At 38.2% G+C, this 21,911-nt stretch overlaps 1 protein-coding gene across 1 annotated transcript in view; it reads left to right on the forward strand.

Annotated features, from left to right (window-relative positions):
- Positions 1–21,911, forward strand: part of NECTIN3 (nectin cell adhesion molecule 3) — a 148,558-nt gene that overhangs the window by 112,504 nt on the left and 14,143 nt on the right. The window lies entirely within an intron of this gene.

Consider the following 21,911-nt stretch of genomic DNA (forward strand, 5'->3'; position numbering starts at 1 on the left):
CCTAACAAATTAAATATTAATTAAAAATTAATTTAAAAGTTTCTGAGTTATTTTACAAAACGTGATATCTTCCAGTTTCAACCATTTCTCTACTAGTAATAGGGTGCTTTTTTATGACTGAATAATTTTCTGTCATGTGTATATACACCCTAAAAAAAGGCAATCCAGGATAATGATGATTACTGTTTGGGAAGGGTCGGGGGACTAGAGGGAGACTGGATAACAAGGACCAAAAGCCAGAAGTAAGAAGTGCTAGGGTTTATAGCACAGTGGTGTGACTGTAGTTCAAACTAACTTAGTAATATGTTTTATGAAAAACTAGAATATAGGAGCTTGAAATATAAACAAAATGATAGAGATGGAAATATTAAATATTTTAATTTGATCTTTCACATTGTGTGCATGTATTGAAATATCACACTATATCCTATAAATAAATATAATTATTACATGTTCTAAAACTTTCTAAAAAAGCTGTTTAAGGAACTGGAAATGCTGACTACCCTGACTGATCATTACACGTTGTGTAATGACTACTGACTTTTCACATCGCACTCCACGAATATGCACAATTCAAATAATGGGGAAAATATCATTAAAAAGTCATATAAGAGTAAAAATTACTGTGAAACAAATGGGAAACTTGAAGTGCAGAAGTACCACATGTGAAAAGTACTTGCATTTCAGAACTGATTGTGCTTAATATCAGGTGTTAGTAAAACGTGGAGCTGAAATTACAATTTCAAAATTAACAAAATATAATAGTTTCAAGAACTAGTGTTTTAAAATTTGTACCTTTTATGCATTTGACATTTTAAAAATATGGTTTTATGCAATTTGAATATTTAGTTTCATCAAATGTAATTAGCAAAATATTTAGATGCTATTCCTTCAAATCTGTCTTCCATATGGAGTCTTTGGCATAATTTCTCTTAGCTGGAGATTGACATGTCTTATCCTAGATTTTGTGTAGTCAGTCTTCAAAAGGGGTTTCTTTCCCTATATTCCTACCACCAACAAATACTGTGAGTAAAGTGATTATATAAGCACATGTAGGAGTGCTGTAAAATGAGTGACTTAATTAAAACAACAGAAAAAAAAAAAAAAAAGAAATTGATTCTTTCAAAGTTCTGAAAGCAGAAGTCCCTAAGGTTTTGGCAAGGTGTCTGAGAGAAATCTGCCCCATGCCTTTCTCCTGGGTTCTGGTGATTTCTGGGAATCCTTGGCATTCTTTGGGTTTTAGTCTTTGCATGGCATTCTCTCTCTGTCCAAATTTCCCTCTTCTTGAAAGAATATCAGTCATCGAATTAGGGCCTACCCTAATCCAGTGTGACTGCATTTTTTACTTGATTATATTGGCAAAGACTCCATTTTGAAAGAAAATCACATTCAAAAGTACCAGGGATTACGACTTGGACACGTCTTTTTTGAGAAACATAATTCAGCACTCACCACCATATAACTGAAGCACTGGACTTTTGTTAAAGGTACATTTAAATGACAGGCCACTTCGTGCCCGTTTCGTCTTTTATGACAGAATTTTTACTTCTAAAACATTTAAGGTTAACTTTAATCAGGAATAGATGACTCCTTTAAAGCATTCTTTTTTTTACTGTCAGCATGTGATATCTTTGCCAGAGAAGTTATTTAGAAGAGGACCTGTCCACATAATGTGTTAGATGTTTACTGTGTGGGAAATGGAATAGATTTCTTTACAATAGCTTTCCTATGAGGACCAGAGTAACATATAAATGGACAGTGTGGAGAAAATGTGAGATGCTTGTAATATCCCATCCTACTTGCTTATTGTATAGAACTACTGACAGTTGATAGCATAGGGGGTCTTTTAAATTCTGCTTTTCTCAGAAGGCTAACTTGGATCCTTCATACATGCTTGTGAAATTAAAAAGCCTTCACAAATAAGTAACTTGGCTACTCTGCATGAACTTAACTACTTCATATGCTTGTTAGCTACACAGTGGGAGGCTATAGTTATAGAATAAAGAACTATTAATGATTAGGATACTCTGTTTCAAGAACAATATTTGGGAAATTGCCTAGTCTGAATTGTAGCCAATGTATTGAATAAAATGTTTTAAAACCTCTCCTGAGACTGAAATTACATTTACATCTATATGTGTAATTACACATATATTTATAGATGTAATCAAATATATTTACTGTTATTTTCATGTAAGATTTTTAAGTGATTGGGCATAAAACTTTCTAAGTGGTCTTTTCATTTATGTTACTATGACTAGTTCTTACCTATCTGTGCAACAAAGAGAGTGAAAAATGGAAAAAATTAAACTCTACCAGTAATACAGAAGCCAGTAACTTGAATTCATCATCCGAGAGAGGGTTTTCCAGACAAAAGTTAAGTGGCTCTTCCATCAGGATGGACTTGGTTAGGCTGCTGGATTCAACAATCCCCAGGTTTCCAAGGCTTAAGAAAAGCACAGGTTTATTGCTGTAGACTCAGGGTCTGCTGCGGTTCTGTTGATGATCTGGGGCAGCTTGACTTCCTTTGCTGATTCAGGGTTTCAGTTCCACTCCAACACAAGGTTCCATGGTCACTGCAACAGGCAAAAAAAGTTCGAGAATTGAGCTTAAAAATACTTCTCAGTGCATTGTGTCTTCTCCCCTATATTGGCTCACTAAAGTCACATAACTTCAAAAGGGTGAGAAAATGTAATCCTCCCAAGTGCCCAGACAAGGGAGCTCCATGTAGTGAACAGTGTAGGCTTGACATGCTCCCTTACTGATTCCTGTCCACTCACGTTGCTGTGACATGATCCACAGCCAAAGAGCAAAGGGAAATTGTATAATCTCCTAACTGAACTCAAAACTAATGATCTACTGGTTTCCTTTGTGGTACCTTTAGAAGTCTCTCATCTGACCAGGATAGGACTACAAATGGTTGAAAAGTCTGGGAAACCGGCCTAAGACAAATGACTTTCTTATATTATCCTTGTTGTCTATGCCTACCTGATATTGATCTGATTTGAGATTTTCTGGATCCCATCCAGATTAAGGTCTGTTTTAAGAGAGATCCTGGGAACAGCTTGGAATTGAATTCTCAGATGTGTATAAATATTGCTTTTGACAGTCTTCAAGAAAATTATATTCACTTGATTTTTTTTGTTTTTTGTTTTTTTTTTTTTTTTGGTTTTTTTTTTTTGACAGGCAGAGTGGACAGTGAGAGAGAGAGACAGAGAGAAAGGTCTTCCTTGTGCCGTTGGTTCACCCTCCAATGGCTGCTGCGGCCGGTGCACCGCGCTTATCCGAAGCCAGGAGGCAGGTGCTTATCCTGGTCTCCCATGCAGGTGCAGGGCCCAAGCACCTGGGCCATCCTCCACTGCCTTCCCTGGCCACAGCAGAGAGCTGGCCTGGAAGAGGGGCAACCGGGACAGAATCCGACGCCCCGACCGGAACTAGAATCTGGTGTGCCGGCGCCGCAGGTGGAGGATTAGCCTATTGAGCCATGGCGCTGGCCCCACTTGATATTAATAATCCAAAGCTTTAATTTTAATTTTTTTGTTATATCCAAAGCCTTGGTAATCTTTCTTTTCAGTGTGTAAACATAATATAATAAATAAATGCTACATAATATTGTTCATTTTATATATATATATATACACACACACATATGAAGGTATTTCAAAAAGTTCATGAAAAATTAACTTAAAACAAATATACTTTGGTGCAGAATATTTTGAAATTCGTCCAGTTTTTTTTTATTACAATACATGTTTGCCATGAGCTTTTTTTGATGACCCTTTGTACGCATATATTTCAGGGGCAGGCAGTCTTTTTGTTCTGTTTGCATATTTTTTTAGAAGCAGAGAGATGGAGAAAGAGTGGGAGAGAGACTTACAGGCAGAGAGCTTCCATTTGCTTATTCTCTCAAATGTTTGCAGTGACTAAAGAATCAAAGCCAGGATCCTAAAACTCAATTCTGGTCTTTCCCACAATTGCAGGAACCCAAGTATTTGAGCCATTACTATTGCTTCCCAGAGTCTGCGTTAGCAGGAAGCCGGAATCAGGAGCCAGACCCTGGGGATCAAGCCTGGGTTTTCCATATGAAATGTGAACATTCCAACTGGCATCTTAAGCTAGGCCGAATGTCTATCTCATCATGAGCTTTTTGAAGTACCTCTCATACATAGATAGATTTACACCTGTAAATTACTCAACAAAATGTATACGTGGGTGATTTGATCCTTTGAACTAAAGAATTTTGCATTCTGTAGCCATGTTCATTTTCTATAATTGAAGGTTAAGTAGAAATGAATTTCTTTAATGAGTCCAAAGATTATTTAAGAAGTTAACTCTACATCTGGGAAATACTTCTACATCTGTGAAATACTTTGAATAATGACTAATTATTGTGTTAGTTGCTTTTTAGTAGTAAATTAGAGTTTTCAACTGGACAGAACCTCAAAAATCACATTGTCTAGCCATTTTTCTCTTTTGAATACTTCATTACTGTCTTCAACATACAATTTCTTCTAACATTAACAGTTACAACAAGATGCTATTAAAAGTGCATGTTAAATAGAGGTAATACTTCAAGCTGGCTAAATTTATAAAGAAATGGGGTTTACTTAGCTCATAATTCTGAAGGTTCTAGGGCATGGTACCTGTATCATCTTAGTTCCTGGCTGTGCAACATCATTGCCAGAGCATGTATGAGGAAAAGGAAGGATCACATGGCCAAACAAAAGAAAGGCTGGGATCCCACAATACCTTCTGAGCCATACCTCCAGTTGACTTTAGGACCTCCCAGTAGGCCTTGCCTTTTAAAAATCTACACCATCTCCCAATACCAACACATTGGTGACCAAGCTTCCAACACATAACTCCTGGAGATTATATCAAAAACATTGCAAGAGAGATGATGTGGTGCCGGCACCCCCCATGGGTGCTGGTTCAAGTCCTGACTGCTCTACTTTTTATCTAGCTTCCTGCTAATGTGCCTGGGAGAGCAGTGGAAGATGACCCAAGTACCTGGGCCCCTGCATCCATGTGGGAGACCTGGAAGAAGCTCCTAGCTCCTTCCTTCAGAAAAGCCCTTAGAGCTATTTGGGGAGTGAGCCAGCAGATGGAAGATCTGTCTTTCTGTCTCTTCCCCCTACCACCATATGTGTGTATAACTTCACCTCTCAAATAAATAAATACAATCGTTTTTAAAATTTATTTATTTGACAGTTAGTCAATGAGAGAGAGAGAGAAAGGTCTTCCTTCCGTTGGTTCACCCCCCAGATGACAGCTACGGCCAGAGCTATGCCAGTCCGAAGCCAGGAGCCAGGTGCTTCCTCCTGGTCTCCCATGCAGGTGCAGGGCCCAAGCACTTGAGCCATCCTCCACTTCCTTCCTGGGCCACAGCAGAGAGCTGGACTGGAAGAGGAGCAATCAGAACTAGAACCCAGTGCCCATATGGGATGCTGGCGCCACAGGTGGAGGATTAAGCAAGTGAGCCATAGCGCCGGCCCCAATAAATACAATCATATATATATATAAAAGGATGATGCAAGTTCCTTTGAAAACTTGACCTTGGAGCAGGCATTTGGCTTAGACATTAACAGGGTGCTTGAGATGCCCGCATGCCTTATCACAGTACTTTTGTTTGAGTCCTGGCTTTGCTTATGCAACAACCTGTGAGGCAGCAGGTAATGGCCCAGGTATTTGGGTCCCTGCCACACATGTGAAAAAACAGGGTTTTGTTCCTAGCTCTTGGCTTTGGCTTGGTCTAGCCCCAGCTGTTGGCATATGGGAAATAAAGCATCAGAGAGAATGTGTGTCTGTCTCTTTCTCCCTCTCTGTCTCCCCTCCCTCCCTTCCTTCCTTTATTACCCTTCTCCCCCCTTCTCCCTCTTCTTTGGACCTATTATCCTATCCTTTATGTTTGTTATTAAAATTACACAAATAAGGCCGGCGCCACGGCTCACTTGGCTAATCCTCTGCCTGTGGCTCCACCTGGCTTCTAGTCCGGGTTGGGGCGCCGGATTCTGTCCCGGTTGCTCCTCTTCCAGTCCAGCTCTCTGCTGTGGCCCAGAAAGGCACTGGAGGGTGGTCCAAGTGCTTGGGCCCTGCACCTGCATGGGAGACCAGGAGAAGCACCTGGCTTCTGGCTTTGGATCAGCCCAGCGCACCGGCTGTGGCGGCCATTTGGGAGTGAACCAATGGAAGGAAGACCTTTCTTTTGGTCTCTCTCCCTCTCACTGTCTAACTCTGCCTGTCAAAAAAAAATTACACAAATAAAAGGTCCAGTATTTTTATATTGAACATGAAGATTTGTGTACAGTGGTACAAACTTGAAATTAGGTAGGTGAACTTAAACGTGTGAGTTATGTGAAGTGAAAGTATTCTGGGGCTTCGGAAGTGGGGACAAAAGGCTTTCAAAGTGAGTCATCTTTGCTTTCGCTGTTCATGTGTTTCCTCGGGTGCATCACAAGTGTTCCAGGGGTAGCAGAGAGTCTACAGCCATTAGCCTATCTGGTCATTAAGAGGAAGCCCCCTTTTCATTGCCAGGTCATCCCGCGAGGCCTGCGTACTGTCAGCATGGGAGGGCGATAGCGCTCCTCCTCAAGGAGCACCTGAGACAAGCCTCAGTGACTCCTTTATTAAGGAGTAAGCACACCTTTTAAAAGGCAAGCAGAGGGTGCTTAACTGATTCAGGCCAATACTAATTCTATAGGATGAAGAAATATTGGTGCTGCTATGCTTCTCCAATCAGCTTGAAGGTCACGTAGGCTAATAGCTTTCCGGGTGGGCCTGGGCCACACGTTAGAGCAGTTTACCTGATTGGCAGAAGGGGGGGGGGTTGGTGAGGGAAATGTGCCTGGGGCTCCCTCCACATGCCAGCAGTCAGGCTAACTGCATGGGCTAGGCAGGCAGTCTCACCGGATCACCCACATTCGTCAGCAGCGAGGTTAGGATGGGCTTCTAATTTTAGGCAGCTGGCTTCTATATGTTGTATATAATATTCCACCTCAGTGTTAGGCCTTCATAGTAATCTATAATGAACAGCCAAATAAGAAAAACCGAGAAAAATAATGCTGGAGTGCAAAGAATATAGAATTGTTAATTCCACCTAGGAATCTGAGAAGGCTTCACGGGGAGAATAATTTGATTTTTTTTTTTGGTTTTTTTTTTTTTTGACAGGCAGAGTGGATAGAGAGAGAGAGACAGAGACAAAGGTCTTCCTTTTTGCCGTTGGTTCACCCTCCAATGGCCGCTGCGGCCGGCGCATCGCGCTGATCCGAAGCCAGGAACAAGGTGCTTCTCCTGGTCTCCCATGCGGGTGCAGGGCCCAAGGACTTGGGCCATCCTCCACTGCCTTCCCGGGCCATAGCAGAGAGCTGGCCTGGAAGAGGGGCAACCGGGATAGAATCCGGTGCCCCAACCGGGACTAGAACCCGGTGTGCCGGCGCCGCAAGGTGGAGGATTAGCCTGTTAAGCCACGGCGCCGGCCTTGATTTTTAATAGTAAGAATTCCAATAGGCAGAGAAGAGGATATTCCTAGGAGAAGCAAATAGATAAGCAGAGACAGGGAGACAAGAAAAAGGGCTGGCTATGCCCAGCCCCAAGCATGTGGGTACACACATACACACAGACTTTATATCTCCTCTCCCCCTTTATTTCTCCAATACTTATTACCATATAATATACTATATACCTATACCACTTATTGGTTTTCTGTTCTATTAGAAGCAGTCCATTAGGACAGTGATTTTTATATGCACCACTCTGTTTTCACATACAAAAATCGGTTGGAACTCAAATATTTATTGAGTGAATTAATCAAAGGTGTTTGAGAAAGGCAGTGACATGATCTAACCTGTACTCTGGCAGGTAACTCACAAGGTGTTATAAGTGATAATTTGGAGAACCAGGGGATTAGAGGCAAAGGGAAGTACAGAGACTCTCAAAAGTATTTTGGTTTTCCAGCTAATCACAGTCAAGGACAAGAGGGTTCTTTAATTATTTGAAGCCACTGTTGCCTTCTTCCAGCACATAATGACATGTCTGGCACATCTTGGGTGTTCAGAAAATTATTGGATGGATGGATGGATGAATCTATAATTATTAGAGTAAGATTAGTATCATTTAGCTCTTAATTCTATACTCCTCCCTCTTTTACCTTGCCATGAGGCTATATTAGTTTCTAAACAGAATAATATCTAGGGAAAAGTAAGCAAATTTACCTTTGCTCTAAAAGAAGGAAACCCATACAATAAATGTGGTTTATAGCAGTGCATTGAGATTATTAAAAGTTTATAAGAGTAAGAAAATTTTCAAGATGTATGTTTTAAAATCAAAATTTAGCATCAAGCATAGTACATCATGATATTACAATATTAGCAGTAAGCAGTTTTTCTTAGCAAACTGTGCTAAAGAATAAGTAAAAAGAACCATCAGAAAATTAATATAAACACAGTTACTAGAGCATATTTTAAAGTTGTTGATGATTATTCCACTTACTTAGTTTCCAGGATATAATGTGAATGTATCATTTCTACATTAAAACATTCAATTATAGGTAAGTAGAATTATAGCAACAGTTTTACATTCAGTTGTAATGATTAAATTGTAAATACAAATTTTTATGCATGGGAAACATCTGTCATATAAATCTTTAGTAGTGAAAATTCACGAGTGTATATATTTTAATTTTGATGGTTATTGTTAATGAATTTACACCAATGTATACTGTGTATGTATGCACCAAGAATATATGGGAGGAAAGCATGTTTAATTCACTTATTAGCTAGCTTTGCATTTAACAAAATTATTACTATACTACTAAAGTATGCTAGTCAGTTGAACTTGTTCTTGTGCAGCCACTTTTTAGTGTTTCTGAAGTGTGAGCTCTCAAATCACTGATGTTTGATGAATTTGGCTGTATATATATTTAATTAAGTTCTCTTTAAACTTGTATCCTTCATTTGTATATTAATGTTGAAGCCTAACCACGTATTCTGTTCTTTATTGGACATGGAGATAGAGAAAAATGAAAGGTGGAGGGAAATAGTGGTAAAGGTGGGATGGAAGTAGTTCGATGATAAAAAGGTTTTTATTGAATTATTGTGAATAACATCGTTTGCTGAATGCTGCATGGGTGCTAGGCATTGTTGTAAGTGCTTTGCATGAACTATCTTATTTAATCCTTACAGTCACTCTCTCATATATGAATTAGTGGTTTTCCCCCTTTTATTGATGAGGAAATAGGAGCTTTGGGGTGTATTAAGGGAAGAGGAAATCATTCAATGATACTTGTCAAAATAAGTCTAGATCTCACTGAAACAAGATTTTGTAGTATAGAGAGAGATTAGGCTTAACAAAATACAGCATGGATAAATGGGAATTTATAGCCAAGAAGCAGAGTAGGGGTCATGGATGGAAAATGACCCGGAGGAAACATCAGGGATAAGGATCTGGCTCAACTGATCTAACAGGGCTCTTGCTGAGAATAGACCAGGGTAGATCAGACATCCTGTAGGGGATGGTGGAGGTTGAAGAACTTGACCAGAAATGGAGGGCGATCAGATATTGAGGGTGGGGATTGCTAAATCTGGATTTTACAAAAAAGTTACGTAGAGGAACCTAGCACAAGGTTATGATGCGTGGCTAAATTTTGGTCAAGCTAAAAGCTTTGTCAGAGGTTAAGTAATTTCCTCCTCAAGGTTAGCTCTAATAGATGTCTTCTAAGTTTGGGTTCTTAGCATCTATTCCTTGCTACCTACCAACTGAGAGAACATATGTTAATACTAATTAAAGTTTACATTTATTTATCTGTTTTAAGTGTAAGGCATTATTCTAAGTACTTTAGCTCATATAATTCTCATAACAGCCTCGATAATAGCACATGCTGTTACCATTCTGGTTTTCAGATGAGCAAGCAGGTCGGAGTTAAATCACTTTACCAATGTCAATAGCTAAGAGAGGTGAGATGAGAACCCAGGCAGTCTAGTTCAAGAGCCCACAATCTGTTTCAAGTACAGAAAAGGTCACTAGCCTGCAAGTCCAGAAACACAGATTTGGATTTGTGTCCCAGCTCTGTTAGTGAGCCCTTTAGAGAAATGCTTCCACCTCTCTGGAACTCTGTTTCCTCATACGTGAAAGGAGGGCGTTTGTTTCTCCATCATCCCTGAGGGTTTCCTTGTGCTAAAATTTTAGAATCCTTCAAATGAAAAGGGTTGGGCAACTTTTGCAGCTTCTGATTGGTCATTTGTTGAGGACAGTCTTAGACTTTAGTAGCTGTGATTATTCCAAGCCTCTGAGATCCTACCCAGAAGACACTTAGCTGCTGGGATCTCAGATTCCATCCTTTTGTAATGCAGAAGATGTCTCTGCATCTCTGCAGGGCAGAGATGTTTAGACTGGAAAGCTCTTTCTAGGGAGATATCTTTATGCCTCTACTGCACATGTGAGTGGAACCTCGTAAGAAAAAAAAATTAAAATTAAAAACATTTGAAATATATATGTCATCTGTTTTTTTTTTCCAAAGTAAAGCTAAAATGTAAAGTGCACATGTTTTCTCAGAACAATTCACTTTGTCATTCCACTTGCCTTGTTAAAAGTCTGCTGCACAGATTTGTAGCCAAGTAGTTCAGTAGATTTTTTTTCCCCAATATTTTGCAAAATAAGGAAATGTTCAGGCATTTTGCTAACATTAGTCATCTAAATATTCTGTTCCTTCTCTTCTTGTTTGAATTGAACACAAACTCAACTAAGAATATTTTAGAATAATGAAGTTGAGGACTTTGTACTGATTACACCTCCAGTTTCTTCTGGACATCGTTTATTTTATGATTTTTCTCCATTTTTATGTCCTTCAATCTGCGTACAAATCTTTATACCTTGTGTATGTAACAGCTTCTTCTTTCCATGATTCTGTTTCTTCTAAGTTTCTTGTAGCACCTTTCACCATTTCTCCTCCACCTCCAGCTACTCATACCCTCATGTATGTGCACTCGTGGAAACCCACATGTCAGGTGCCCTTTTCACTTTGATGTAGAAACTTAGATGCTGCTAAGTAAAAAAAAAAAAAAATGTGTGCAGTATAATAAACATGTTTAAATTTTAGAAAAGGAAGGATGGAAATAAAAATAAGAGCCATTCCATATCTTACACATTTTAAGACTACAAAGTTAGCCTGGACTCAAAAATGATTTTAGGAGGAAAGAAATGCATTAGGTCTTAGGCTGAATTATTGAACAAGCAAGGAGTAAAACTTTATTCTTAATAGTGCTAAATATTTGCTGCAGCATTCTCCACCCACAAATTGTTATCAGGTGGATATTTTTTCTGTCGGCAGTTCCCTTGATCTGCCATTTACCATGCACATTGCTTGGAGTCCTCATTTCTCTGTGATCACCTAGATTTTCTGGGGAAATCCTGCACAAGTCTTTCTGAGAACTTTTGTACTCTGCCCCACACTATTCAGTTTCACCAAATCCTTTGAGCCTGAAAGGAGATCGCACCACAAAACTTGCAGTTGCTTTGGAGGAAAAGTGGAATTTTTCAGCTTTTGAAACCACTTACGTTGAGTATTATCTTTCCTTCCTCTCCTCCATGGAATTTATGCACAAATGTCACATTCCTTTCAAAACCAGTCTACAGTCAAAAGGCAAACAATTAGGCCTTTTTCTTGCGTACACAGATGGTGCTCATTCTCTTTGATGTGTTACCCATTCCAGAACTGTTAGGAAAACAGGACTCCTCTTCCAAATGCATGCCACTCTTCCTTTATACAAGATGCTTCATCTCCATGAACAAGGAAGGTCTATGTCTGGATCTGCAGCTGCTTCTCATCTTCACATGAGCAGCAGTCTTCTCTCCATGTGATAACGTTTACCCCTCCCATTTCATACCTCTTGCCACTGTCAGGCCATGAGCAGCTTTTACCTCTTCTGGATCTTTCACCTGTAAGCACACACAACCTTTCCAATCAGGATCTTCTACAGGGCCCTAAAGTCTTACTCATCTGTTTCAGGACATGGCAGTCCTATCCCTTTTACTCCTCCCTGTATCTCACTACTGGTTTCATATCTAACATGAGCCACTCACTCACCACTCAGATTTTACAGTCTGTCCTCTCGTCAAGAGCAGTCATTTCCTCCTCAGCCTCCTCTGTAATACACTCCCTTCTTCAATTGACCTGGCATTCCTTTCTCTTTCCATTGTGCTTTTGAAAAATCTGTGTTCTGTTTTCTTCAATGGATTATGATCCTTCTCACTCCTAGACTCACTCTATACTCATAATCTCCTTTATTATCCCTACTGTTATCCTTTTCACAAATATACCTTTTTTCTTGTAAAACTTTAAAAAAATTTTTTTTTCATTTTTATTTTTTGACAGGCAGAGTTAGAGAGAGACAGAGAGAAAGGTCTTCCTTCCGTTGGTTCACCCCCCAAATGGCCACTACAGCTGGCGCACTGTGCCAATCTGAAGCCAGGAGCCAGGTGCTTCCTCCTGGTCTCCCATGCAGGTGCAGGGCCCAAGCACTTGGGCCATCCTCCACTGCCTTCCTGGGCCACAGCAGAGAGCTGGACTGGAAGAGGAGCAACCGGGACAGAATCCGGGGCCCTGACTGGGACTAGAACCCGGGGTGCCGGTGCTGCAGGCAGAGGATTAGCCAAGTGAGCCACGGCACCGGCCTCTTGTAAAACTTAATAACTGTGCAGCCTACATTTATTTCTATTTCATCTTTTTTTTTTTTTTCTATACATGTCTGCAGCTTCAGCATACTTGGTTAGTTCCATTGACGTTTTCTGCTTCTCTCATTTTCCTTCCTCTGTGCCCTACTATCAATAATAAAATCTTGGACTCCCCTAGGCTCTGTGAGGCTAGTCGTTGTCATCATCATTGGCCAGATTCATGCTACTTTCAATTGTGTTTGTCTCAGCTAAGATTTGGGTGGCTTTGAAGGCTTATGACTCTCATGCCTAGCCTGGTGCTCCAGTATGATCAGGTGAGTCCTCCCTTCTCACCAGTAAAATCTGTGGCTCACTAATACTAATTAATCTTCACTTCTCCATGACTTAGGTTGATTACATTGGCCTCTGAACTGTCATTCCTGTGGTGTCTCTAAGACTTTTACTCCATAACCTACAGTTTCAAATAGTTCTCAGCACTTCAAATTTTTCCCAGCCCATTTTACATCAACGTGTGACCCGAAGTACTGATTTTCATAATGTTATTTATAATCATTTTTATCATTTCATATGAATATTTGTTTTCTACTGTAGACATATTTGTATGCTTGATTATGAGTTTTTGTATCAGACCCTGCTCAATGTACTTTAGAAATAAATGGAATATGTGCCTATTACTATTTTAAAATCCAAGGCACATCTGGTCTTTAGAATTTTGGATGTGACACTGTTGACCTATAGTGATTTGGGCTGATAATCCTGTGAGAGCAGCTAGCTGGGTACTGTGCTGACAAGGAAATAGAGACACATAAGACAGGCATTCTACTGGTTTTCAAACTTTCTTGCTTAACGGTTTCACAATTTGAAACATAAGACATAAGAAAGATTATCAGTTTCCTAGACGGTAGATGTCCCTTCATTTGTATCCCCATTGGTAGAGTATTACTGATGATGAGATTATTCAGAGGACCAACTCTATTAATTTCCAGTTCATTCATGTGCAAAACCAAAATTTCTGCCAGTTCTCAAGGCAGGTATACCAAACGTGATGACATTGCTCCTTAACACTGTTTCTGGACTAACTGCTTGGAAATGAGAAAAGGCCTCCTTAAAGAGACACTTTCTGATGGCTCTCAAGAGGCATCTGTAGTTAGTACCATTTCCGGATAGGGTCCTCCACAGGTTAAGTCATTCCAGCTTGTGTAGGGAAGAGGTAACATGTTATTCTTTTGAGTTCATGTTTTAAAATTTTCTATTTACTTCCTGTACTGTTAAAGGTACACATTTAATTGTTTTCCTTTCAGGTCAAGGAATGTCATCCTGCAATGGTGTTTACCAATCCCAGACTAAGTAGATGGCTTATTATTTGTGTTTGTTAGTTGTTTTAGGGGCTAATATGAAATACCCAAACAGACAACATAAATTTTGTGTGTATATATAGAGAAACTGTTTTTAACTGTTGTCTACTTTTAGTAAGCAGTGTTTTTGGCCTCATAGCATCTGATGACAGTAAAGGTGAATTGAAGATTCAAGAAAAATCCTTGGCTCATTAGCTAAGCAATATTCATCCACTGGAAGGACTCCCCTCCTTTCATATAATCTGTTTCTTTTTCCTCCTGGAGTTACCAGTACTGTGAACCTTGATTCTGATCACTGATGCGTTCTGGTCATGCTTGACCCATGAGCTAGATTCCAGCTCACTTACCTTTCTGCAGGTCACTGGTAGCTTTCATACCTATGTGTTAGACAGTGACAAATTAGGATTATAGTTACTTCTTTAATTCAAACAAAGCTGCTATCTTTGGGTTGCATATTCAGAAAATTGATGTCCCTAAAAGTTCATAATAACTTAACATAGCGGCTGATTTCTCTCTGTGTTCTCTATTTTATTATTTGAAGTAATTGTCTATGTTGCCTGTGTTTTCTTTTTTTCCTTAAAGGAAAATGTTTTTTAAAAATTAAGTTAAATTTTCAACAAAAATATCCAAGAAAAATGTGTTATTGTTAACTAAGTACATTCAAAGGAGTAACTTAGATGGTTTTGGAATAATGACCATTAAGCAAATGAATAGAGACCCTTCCATATTTAATTTTCTACCTTTGTGTTTATTATTCTCTCATAGGTAAAGTAGATTAATGGTTATGGAAGTAGACCCGTTATTGCCTATCCTTTCATAGAAAGGAAGATAAGGGAAGTGGTATTCCATATTTAAATAGTCTGCCTATTTTGTTAGGATCCAAAATGTCTTCTGTACTGAAGGTTTTGGAAGGCCTTTTCTAGTTTTTTAAATATTGTATTTTGCAAAGAGTGGTGTAAATAATTAACTACATGAAAATTCTAAGAGTATCTTCCCAGTACCATGAATTAAAGGTCAGCAGTTTGCTTTGAATTGCTTAACGATATTTTTAAAGATCTTAGAAGGGTCTAAAAAGCAGAACTAAACTGAATGCAGTATGGTGGCATTTTCAAGCACATCGTCATTTATCTAATGTACCCTCAGATTTTTAAGTGAATATATAATTTTTCTCTAATTGATATTTGTTGTAAGTATAGATGTGGAATACTTGAAAGCAAGAAGGAACTGAGATGCTGGAATAAATGTGACATTTGGGAAGGCCACGTTAATGTCTCTAGAGAAGATTATATGTTGGTTTTCATCTTAGTTTGTAAAATTTTGACCGTTGCACATTTAAGTCAGCAATGGGATGAATTTTTGTCCATTTTCCCTGAGAACACATATTTTTCCAAGGTAATGTGAACTAGCATGATGAATACTATTTGTGTACTTGTTGGCGTGGGAGTGTAATACTATGCCTGATACAGAAAAGGCAATTAATATCTTGTTTGAGGGTATTTGGGCATATGAATGAAATTATATAGCAGATAAATTGAAGGTTTCCCTTGTGGGAAAATTTGGAGATGAACTAATCTGTGTGAATGTTGAGGGATAGCACAAAGGTACAGGTTTGAAGAGCAAAGGTACGCACTGAGATGACACCGAACCATTCTGGTGCTAAAATATGCACACATTATTCTTCATGGAAGATAGTACAGATGAATGCATACACATTTGATTTTTGCCTTTGAAAGGTGTAGGGTTTGTGATTAGGGACATTTTAGAATTGTATGTTGATATCCAGTTTGTCTGTAAATAATTTCCCATCATCTTTCTCATCTGCTTTAATTAGATACTTTGCTTTGCATACATATTACATTTTAGTTGAACTATCACTTTCTTGTATATTTTAGTGTAAGGATTAAGCAAGACTGTAAACCAAGATAAGAAATTTCATTAGAATGTGTCATATCAGATTTCACTTTGAAAAATTAAAATCTAGACTGTATACTCAGTAGAAGTAATAAAATTTATTTACCAGTGGTAAGAAAGAACATTGCCTTCCTTTTGGATAAGAAAGCATTTTCAACAACAAAATAGTTATAATTCTGATGTGAGTTAAGAAAAGTACAGTGCTGCCTTGTGAGCTATAATATCTAATATTATAAATAAACCTTATGATTTGTGTCTTTGCCATGAGAACTTTCTTCCTGTACTCATTCCCTCTTTATCTGCCTCATTACAACCTTTAATATTATTAATTAGGAAACTGGACATTACATTTTAAAGTACTAACTATATTATTTCATTGTACAAACATGCCATCAAAAAGAGGAAAAATGCCCTCTAGCTTAGCTTTGCCAAGTATTGTCTCAGAGCAGATGATCACTGTGTGTTCAGTCTTGAGGCAGAAGGGAAAGTCTCAGGTACACAAATGTGAATTTGAGTTTGAGCTCTGTGAACCTGGAAACATTGCTTCCTCATCTCTCAGAGAGGAACAAAGACAGACATAACATAAGAGAGTGAGTACATCCAAAGCATCTTGAACAATGCTTGTCTTAAGATAAATCTTGGCTATAATAAAATTTTGCTATAGTTAGGCTTTCAGGCAAATGCAGTCACATAGATATCTTAAATTTGTGAGATATCATGTTAAAGCCTTTGGTTTGAAATTGTAAAATAAAATTGTATAAGTGTGGGGGGGTGTTAGCTAATGGTAGGGACAGGGAATAAAGGAATAGTCTTTTGTTTAGTCAGTCCTTACAAATTATAATTTCACTTTTCCCCAAGCTGAACCTAATGTCTGTTTCAACCATGTTGGCATTATTGACTTAAATTCTGAGTTTCCTTTCGCTCTTGCTTTCTTTAATGCTAGATCTTGTCTAGTTTTGCTTTACAAGACTCCTGAGAAGCAGAGATCTAGAACTTGTATTCATGGTGTTCACTTCTTTTTTATGCACTATTTCAGACTCATCTCTGCCCTGTCCTTTGCAAATGATAATTCATCAAAGCTCAAGGTTTCCAGTCTAACGGGTATAGGTTTTTCCGTGTGATCTAGTACCCGCATCACCAGTAGGTGACTAAAAGTAGGAGTCAGAATAGGTCCTGTGCATTGATAGTACCTCAGCAAGTGTTTATGGAGCACCTAGTCTATGATAGCTTCATGTAAAGTATTGGAGAACCCTCCCATGTGTGTGGGATGGAATACATGGACAGATCGCAGACGTGACCCCTGCCCTGTAGAACATTAGGAAACAGGAACTGTAAGTAAATGAAGCTCAGGTTTGGGGATTAAGACCCAGACAGACTTTTACACATTTACATAGTGTATGTTGTAGCAATCTGCATTAATTGTGATTGATGCATACTAAAGAACTACAAATTAAAAAATAACAAGGAAAAACTTCCTGTTTAAAAGAAAAAGATTGATAAATAATACAGTAACCTCCTTGATGTTCACAGAAAATGCTTCATCTGCTTTTGAGAAACCCTGCATTTATAAATTCCCCTGTCTTTTATAAAAATCCATATAGAAGAGTTGAGAACAAAAAGTACATAGAGTGATGGAGATAGAATGGTCCCTGAACTCATTAACTTGCTAAATGATTAACCCCAGCACAAAAGCCTCTTAGGTTTTGGTTCTAACTTATGTCTCAACAAAATTACAAATTACTACCTGTCATAAACCTTTTAAGTTCACTTATGAATGCTTGAGACCAGCAATATTAAATCTGTGAATGCTAAGAATCTATGGTAATAATAAGAGACATCCATGTGAATGGCTTTCCCATATGCATAATTATGGAGAACAGTAACAATTATGTGTCTCATTACACAAGTGCCTAATTAATGTTGTTATAAATTTTGCTTGATTAGAATACAACCTTTATCGTTGTTGCTCATGCCACATGGTATCTCATAGTTATTAAAAAAGCTAAAGGGACACTGACCTTTGATTCATGGTGGCACTAATGTTTTATGAATTCTTTCAGAGAGATACTTAATGGGCAAGAATGTAATATCCTGAATGCCTTGAAGAATCCATACTTTATGAATTATGTATGGTAGTCAGTAATTATGTGTTACTCCTTTAGAGTGAAGAAATCTTCTCTACAGATTAGAAATTTAGTCATGAGAACACAAACAAGCAGTTGGTTAATTGAGCAGAGAAATTTTGGCACCAGGGATAATCTGTTATAAAGTATTTGAGAATTTACTGTGTACTTTTAGTATTGTTAGTACTAAATGTATTATTAGCCTTTCTTTAAGTGTTTGATAGAATTTACAAGTGGTTCTATCTGGCCCAGAAATTTCTTTGTGGAAAGGATTTTAATTGTATCTTTCAAGACAGTTTTCTATTCATCTAGGTTGTCCAAATTAATTGGCACCAGGCTGTGCTTAACACATTAATTTCTGTGGGATCACTAATGATGTCACCTTTTTTATTTTGATACTGATTTGAGTTTCTCCATTTTTCTTACTAAGGATTTTCTAGTTTCACTGAGCTTTTTGAAGATTCAACCTTTGTTTTCATTAAATTTTCTCAATGTTATTAATTTCAATTTTTTAAAAGATTTTACTTGTTTATTTGAGAGAGAGAGTTACAGGCAGAGAAAGGGAGAGACAGAGAGAACGGTCTTCCATCTGCTGGTTCACTCTCCAGTTGGCCGCAACGACCAGAGCTGCATTGATCCTAAGCCAGGAGCTTCCTCTGGTTCTCCCACATGGGTGTAGGAGCCCACGCACTTGAGCCATCTTCCACTGCTTTCCCAGGCCATTAGCAGAGAGCTGGATCAGAAGAGGAGAAACTGGGACACCAATCAGTACCCATATGAGGTACTGGCGCCACATGTGGAGGCCTAGCCTACTACACCACAGCACCGGCCCCTAGTTTGGTTTTTCATTCTTTCTTTTTTTAGATTTAATTTGCTCCAGTTTTTTCAGTTCCTTAAAAAAGAAGCAAAGAAGCTTTGACTATTAATTTGAGAAACTTTCTAATAAAAATATTTCTACAGTGATGGGGAACCTTTTTCTGCCAAGGGCTATTTGGAGATTTTATAGCATCATTTGCTGACCATACAAAATCATCAGCTTAAACATTATCCTGCTATGGATCAATTGAATTTCGAGTCTGCCTGCAATTATATTGGCAGGGCCAGACCAGGTGATTTTGCAGGCCAGAGATAGCCCACGGGCTAGATGTTCCCCACCCATGTAAAAGTATAAATTTTGTTGTAAATATGAAATCCTGAAGCATTTGGTGTTAATATCTTATTATCATTCTTTAAAAATACTTTCTGATCTGATGTTTCTTTTTGGTCAATGAATTATTTTGATGTTGAAATTTGAAACATTTTGAGATTCTCAATTTTTTTTTTACGGATTTCTCATTTTAAAAAATTTATCTGAAAAGCAAAGAGACAGAGAGAGGAAGACAGAAAGAGAGAATCTTTCATCTACTGACTGATTCCCCAAATGCCCACAGCAGCTGGATATGAGCCATGCTGAAGACAGGAACCTGGACTCATCCTCATATCCCACATGGCAGAGACCCAAGTACTTGAGCCATCACCTTCTACCTCCCAGGGTACAAATAAGCAGGAAGCTGGAATTGGAAGAAGAGCCAGGACTCAAACCAGGGACTCCCATATACAATGTAGACATCCCAAGAAGCATTTTTTTTGTGTCTGTGAGATTTACACACGAAACATTTATTTTTCTCCAGAAACCTTTTATTGAAGGTATACAAACTTCCTGCATTTCATAAATACAACCTTAGGAACATAGTGATTCTTCCCACCCTACCCGTACTCCCACCTTCCTTCCTCATCCCTCTCCTATTCCAATTCTTATTTTTTACTAAAATTTATTTTCAATTAACTTTATACATGTAAGATTAACTCTGTACTAAATAAAGAGTTCAACAAATAGTTTGAAGAAAAAACTGTTCCTCAACAGTGGAGACAAAGGCTGTTCAAAGTCATGGCAACTCAGAGTGTCAGCTTCATTTCTGTTGATTACCTTTTAGGTGCTCTATTAGTTACCACAGATCAGGGAGAACATAGGTATTTGTCCTTTTAGGTCTGGCTTATTTCACTAAGTATAATGTTTTCCCGTTGCATCTATTTCATTGCAAATGACAGAATTTCATTTATTTTTGCTGCTCTGTTGTATTCTGTGATGTACATATGCTATAATTTCTTTATCCAATCTTCAATTGATGGGCATTTGGGTTGCTTCTATATCTTGGCTATTGTGAATTGAGCTGCAGTAAACATGGGGGTACAGATAACTCTTTCATTTGCTGATTTCATTTCCTATGTGTAAATTCCCAGCAGTTGGATTGCTGGATCATATGGTAGGTCTATATTCAGATATCTGAGATCTCCACACTGTCTTCCACGGTGGCTGGACCAGTTTACATTCCCTCCAACAGTAGATTAGAGTACCTTTTCCCCCACATCTTTGCCATCATTTGCTGTTTGTTGATTTCTGAATGAAAGCTATTTTAACTGTGGTTAAATGAGGTGAAACCTCATTGTGGTTTTAATTCACATTTTCCTGAGGGCTAGTGATCCTGAGCATTCTTTTCATGTGTGTGTTGGCCATTTGGATTTCCTCTTTTGAAAAATGTCTGTTTAAGTCCTTTGCCCATTTCTTAACTAGTCTGTTTGTTTTGTTGTTGTTGAGTTTCTGGATATTAATCCTTTATCTGTTGCATAGTTTGCAAATAATTTCTCCCATTCTGTCAGTTGCCTCTTTACTTTGCTGAATGTTTCTTTTGCAGTGCAGAAACTTCTTAGCTTGATGTAATCCCATTTGTCAATTTTGGCTTTGACTTTGATTGCCTGTGCATCTGTGGTCTTTTCCAAGAAGTCTTTGCCTATACCAGTGTCTTGCAGTATTTCCCCAATGTTCTCTAATAATTTGATGGCATTGGGTCATAGATTAGGTTTTTGACCCATTTTGAGTGGATTTTTGTGTAAAGTGTAAGGTAGGGGGCTTGCTTCATACTTCTGCATGCAGAGATCCAATTTTACCAGCACCATTTGTTGAAAAGACTGTCCTTACTCCAGGGATAGATTTTTTTCCTTTGTCAAAGATAAATTGATTGCAGATGCATGGAGTTGATTTCTGGAGTTTCTGTTCTGATCCATTGGTTTACACATCTTTGTGTTGATAATTTCTGCTTTCTGGTATACTGATCTTTTATTCTTCAGTGTTTCATCTGCTATTAAGGCCATCCAGTGACATTTTCCTTTTCAGATACTATAATTTTTAAACTCTAGAAGTTCTCTTTGATTCTTTCTCACTGTTGTCGATTCTCATATTCATAGTTTCTTTTTTAGCCTTAAACATATTTATAATGGCTATTTTAAAGCTTTTTTTCTACTAATTCAATCATACTTCTGGTTTCTGAGTTTATTTCTACTGATTTATTTTTTTTCCTGCTTTTTTTTTTTTTTGATCAGTAAATTTTAACTAGATGTTGGACATTGTGAATTTTTTGTTGTCAATTATTTGAATGTTGCTGCCTCCCTTAGTAAGAATTGAGTTGTTATCTGGCAGTAAATTAATTTACTTTAAGATTAACCTGCTATTTGAAATCTTGTTGTTAAGCATTGTTATAGAATAATCTATCCTCAGGTGCTACTTTAGTTTTACTTATAAGGCCCTAGGTCTCTACTGAATGTCTCACATGTTCAATGAGGATTTTCTGCTTTGGCTGCCTGGAACTCAAGTGTCACCCAACTCTAATCAAGCTCTGTTAGTTGTTAATCTGATAGCCGCTGGTATTTTTCTTTCTCCAGTAGATTGTTTTTTGTCTGCTGTGTGCATTTCCAGACTAGTTTTCAGCCATAGCATCTCTACTATGCAGATTTCTGAAGGTTTTTCTGAGTGGATCCCTCT

Source organism: Lepus europaeus, chromosome 2, assembly GCF_033115175.1.
Source record: "Lepus europaeus isolate LE1 chromosome 2, mLepTim1.pri, whole genome shotgun sequence".
Taxonomy (NCBI): Eukaryota; Metazoa; Chordata; class Mammalia; order Lagomorpha; family Leporidae; genus Lepus; species Lepus europaeus.